The sequence below is a fragment of the Castanea sativa genome, chromosome 8, assembly GCF_040712315.1.
Source record: "Castanea sativa cultivar Marrone di Chiusa Pesio chromosome 8, ASM4071231v1".
Lineage (NCBI taxonomy): Eukaryota > Viridiplantae > Streptophyta > Magnoliopsida > Fagales > Fagaceae > Castanea > Castanea sativa.
In genome coordinates this window covers 42474093-42479502 of record NC_134020.1, presented here as the reverse complement: position 1 = coordinate 42479502, position 5410 = coordinate 42474093, and the positions used below count along the sequence as shown (strand labels likewise).

Here is a 5410-nt window from a genome sequence, read left to right as displayed (position 1 = left end):
TGCATATACCATAACTAGATATGAAATATGGTTTGTAATTGTTATTAAATGATTGCAAGTTGTACAAAGACTGTACTTCTTCAGGGCGGCTAAAACTGAAGCTTATCATATATGTTTGTATCTCATCATAATTTACATCCCAAAGATGAATTCTCATACATTAGAAACAGAATTGGAACTTACAAAACTCAGCAACAATCTCAGTCTCGATACCTGTGAAAAAAATCTGCTAAGCAAAGCTTGCTTTTCTTTTTCATAAATCCCTCTTAACACTGAGACAAGGCAATCAAAACCAGACCTCCCAACTTTAATAAGAAATGACAGAAGCCATTTCCTTAGATTAGTGCATAGAAGTCGAAGTGATAGCACAATATGTGAAAACAGTTCACAGCCAACTTATTTTCCATATAATTCTCTTAATGACTCAATTGCTGGCTGAAAACCTGTTCTCAAAGCAACAACGGAAACGACTTGCAGATGTTGTGCATTACCATTCTTTGGTCTGGACAGTGTCATTTTAAACATCTCTCCCTCAAGAATTCTACTAGCAGAGACAGCTGAATAGAACATTAAAAAAGAATCAGGACATTGGTCATGTTTGGTGTCCCAACTACCAAAAAATTCTTCCAATATGGGCAGGCATATGAGAAAGAGGTTAAATCTCATGGAGGCTTTCATGGAAGACTAAAGTTCTAAAGTGCACAATGCATTCCAGGTGATGATCACATATCAATTTGCTTGAATACAACAACAGCGCCTTAGTCCCTAACTTTTGGGGATGACTATAGACCCTCGATAGACTAATTGGGTTCGAACACATGTATTTTTCTTTGCCACTCTACCCTATCTATAGTCAAACTCTTTATCAACAATTTACTTAAAAGTATGACAAATAAATATGATCCATGAGAAAACTAAAAACCAGTTGTCCAATACACCCAAAAACTTATGATTCAATGTTGAGATTTTCAAAATATGAATTATATAATAAGTTATTGGGTAGTGTAACGTTGCTTAGAGTTATATAAAGTGTAATATTACGCTTTAAGTAACTCTAAGTAATGTTACACTATCCAATAATTTTTTACAAAATTTATATTTTGAAAATCTCAACGTTGAATTACATGTTCTTAAGATTCATGCCAATTTTCATGTTAATTGGATACTATTTACTATTCAATCCATAAACTCATCTTTTATGCATTATTTTAAACTATAAAAACTAAAATTTAAACAATATACGAATATAATGTAATTCAGCGATAGATTTGTCGAAATTTGCATCTAATTATAAAATATTGAACGGTGTAACTTTAAGCAATGTTACACCGTTAAATATTTTTTTAATTAGATGTGAATTTTGATAAATCCTCTAAGTGTAACTTGAATATATATATAAAAGTTGAGTTCAAGTTACGTGCACTTGGTGTAACTCTAAGGTAAATGAGTTGGTAAGCAATAAATAGTCAACTATGTTTTTTTAACCATTAGATATCTTAGAGATCTATGGTGTAAAAATGGTATAACTTCTATAGAGTTGCACCACCAAATATTTTTCAAATAGATGTGAATTTTGTTAAATTTACCGCTGAATTACATTATGTTCGTATATTATTCATGCTTACAAAATTTAAAGATGATCAAAGATCAATAGCCATGTCACCAATCAATTGTTTGAATTTAAGTTTTTGTAGTTTAAAATAATGCATAAAAGATGAGTTTGTGAATCGAATGGTAAATTATATCTGATTGACATGCATGTTATATACATATGGTTGGGTTTAAGTTATACCTAATGTAACTTTAAGCAATGTTACGCAATGCTTACACAATTTAAAGATGATCAAAAATCAATAGCCATGTCATTAACCAGATGTTTAAATTCAAGTTTTTATAGTTTAACATAATGCATAAAAAATGAGATTATGGATCAAATGGTAAATTACATTTAATTGGCATGCATATTAAGAGCATATAAAATATGAAATTCAATAGTTGGAATTCAAAATATGAATTTAATAACAAATTCTTAAGTAGTGTAACATTTTTTTAATTAATTAGATGTGGATCTTTTATATATATATGGGTTGGGTTCATGTTAATCCCCAGCCATTGCAGACTAAACTTCTTATACATTACAAATTACAATGGCATCAACTTTCATTCAACTCTTTCTCTCTTTTCTCTTCCTTCTCTGAATTGTTCTGGCCTTTCAGTTGAAGATCTTGGTCATCATGCTGGTTACTAGTCTTCCACATTCCAAAGCAGCAAGGTAGGCCTTAAAATGTTGAACATATAAAAAAGTTCCTTGGCTTTTATTCGGCTTGATTGTTAAAATACTGGGAATATAGATAGTCCTAGCTAGTACTTTTTTTTTTTTTTTTAATGATTTCGTGGGGTTATTTAATATATGCAGGTTGTTTTATTTGTTCTTCGAATCACGTAACAATAGGAACGATCCTGTTGTCATATGGTTGGCTGGAGGGCCAGGGTGTAGCGGTGAACTGGCTGTGTTCTTTGAAAATGGTCCTTTCCACATTGCAAACAACTTGTCTCTAGAGTGGAATAACTATGGCTGGGACATGGCATATATTGAACATATAATTCATTAAGCTAAAAAATCAGCTAGTATTTAATGAGTCATAAGACTTGTTTAATAACATACACGAATTGTTTTATAAGTCAACACGTAATATGACGAAGAAAAACTTTCCCAAAAGGATTATTCTAATAAAAATATTGAATTGTTCCTCTTTTAATTAAAAAAGAAATTTTAGGCCAATATATATATCAATGGGAGAGGACATGCGAATTAGCCTAGCTAGAAGCCATTAGCAATTGCTAGTTGATGCTACATGTTGATAGCAGAATTTTAATAAAAAATATGATTATGCTGAAAATGTTTCGTCATTTTTTTCAACAGAGTTGATTGACAAGCTTCTTGATGATCTTTTATTTGGGCAGGCAATAATATCAATTACTTCATAGCATATTAAAACATTAAATTTCAGTTGTTTGGTAGTTTCCATTAGAAACACTGAGGGTTCATATTCTCCCTCCCCTGTCGTAACAATCAAAATATCGCAAAAAAAAAAAAAAACTTTAAATTTCATGGTAGTGTACGTAACATCTACACCGTCAGCTTTGTACATGGTAGGACGTTGTGTTAAACCTTTCCTTATGTACAAACTTTTCAAACTACTCAATATCTTTTTACCACCTACTAATCAATAAAACTTTTACTATCTTTTGTCAGGCATCAAACCTTCTGTATGTGGACCAGCCTGTCGGAACTGGATTTAGTTACACTATGATGAGAGTGATATTCGCCATGTTGAAGAAGGTGTTAGCAATGACTATGACTTTTTGCAGGTCTGTCTGCTTTCCCATGTGTATGTGTGTTTCCATGACAAAAGAAACAAGAATCATGAATTCATGCTTATCTTCAATTCGACGAGTTTGATCTTTTCTTTAGAGGGTATTACATGTCATTGGAATTTGTCAGGGTAGGATTCTGAGGTTAAGACTCACAAACTATTCTAAATTATTTCAGGCATTTTTCAAGGAGCATCCTCAATTTGCTATAAATGACTTCTACATAACAGGGGAATCATATGCTGGGCAGCATTAACCAAGGAAACAAAGCAAAGGAAGGAATTCATATAAACTTGAAGGTAGCTCTCAGATTTAATCAGAGTTATTTGCTTTAGTCCCACTTTATCAGATATTTAATTAACTCATATGCCTCAACAGGGATTTGCTATTGGAAATGGGCTAACCAATCCTGAAATCCAGTACAATGCATACACTGACTATGCTCTGGAAATGAATTTAATTAATAATACTGATTACAATAATCTTAACTTGAACGTTACACAATGTGAACAGGAAGCAAAAAAGTGTGGTAATTTTCTAATTCTTAATTTCAAATTACTTTTCATTCTTATTGCCTTATAGATACAACATCATATGACTCTCAAAGTTTACTGATTTCTGCAACTTTTAAGATCTAGAAGCAGATTTAATTAGTTTGCAACTACTCTGTCATTGTCCAATTGATCAATCATATGGAACTGCATTGTCAGGCCCTAACGGCGGAAATGCTTGTAATACTTCATTTTACACTAGCACAGCAATATTCGGTGAGATTGTAACACTCAACCCTGGTATAAATGTAAGAAATTAAAACAACCATCATTTTGTAGCTGTTATGAAAGCATTACATTGTGAAGAAAAAAGGCAGTTTCGACTTTAATGAAAAACTTGTTATAAATTTGATTTGCAGTACCATGACATTAGAAAGGAATGCGTGGGAAGCCTGTGTTACGATTTATAGAAAATTGTGACATTCCTGAACGAGAAATCAGTTAGGGATGCTCTAGGGGTTGGGAACATAACATTCTTTCCATGCAGTAGTGATGTATTTAGTGCCATGCTGAATGACTGGATGAGAAATTTTGAAGTATTCCTGCTCTTCTAGAGGATGGAATCAAGGTGCTTGTGTATGCTGGGGAGTATGACCTCATGTTCAATTGGCTGGGTAAGCCTCTTTGGCTCAACAGAAGTAGGAACTTGAAACAAACACCTCAAAGAATATATAGTTTGTTTTTGTTAGTATATCTTATTGATTCCTTTCTCTCTCAGCAGGGAATTCAAGGTGGGTTCAAGCCATAAAATGGTCAGGATAGAAACAGTATGGGGCATCCCCAACTGTTCCATTTGTAGTTGACGGTGCCGAAATAGGATTGCAAAAGAGCTATGGGCCTCTCACTTTCCTCAAGGCCTCTCTCTCCCTCTCTCCCTAACTTTGTGTCCTGATTTGCCAAACCTGGTTCTATGTCACGACACATAGGTCCATGATGCTGGTCATTTGGTTCCAATGGATCAGCCTAACGTTTCACTACAGATGCTGAGGAGTTGGATGAAAGGGATATTAACCTAGTTTGAGGCAAAAGATAGGGTTTCTCCCTAGTGATGGCTTCAATGAACCTGGCATACTCAAGGCAAGTTCGGTAGACATCAAAATATTAATTTATGGAGGTTTATGCCGCATTGTTTGTTTTGGTGTTTATTGGTGGGAGTAGAATGCTGGACGCTTTGACAATTGTGAATGGTCTATTCTTGACATTAGTTTTTTTTTCCCCATACTCTCCTTGGTTGGAGTTTAGTATGCCCTCTTGTTCTTGTTCTCCATCGTTGTAATTTGAATTTTCATTTGCACTACTGTCTTATACTTCCGGTGTACTTGGTTGGCTTATTTTTTTAATAAAAATTCTTAAGTTGCTTATAAAATTAAATAAACATGTACCTGTCATACCCTTTTTTAGCACGTGCCTATATTTATGAATTTCCAAGAATGGTGTCCTGGTAGGACTAGTTATGATATGTTTGTGCTCCCTAGTGACTTCAA

General features: G+C 33.6%; 1 pseudogene; it reads left to right on the top strand.

The window, feature by feature from the left end:
- Nucleotides 1-2095: 2095 nt before the first annotated feature.
- Nucleotides 2096-5168, top strand: LOC142606357 (serine carboxypeptidase-like 48; annotated as a pseudogene).
- Nucleotides 5169-5410: the final 242 nt, after the last annotated feature.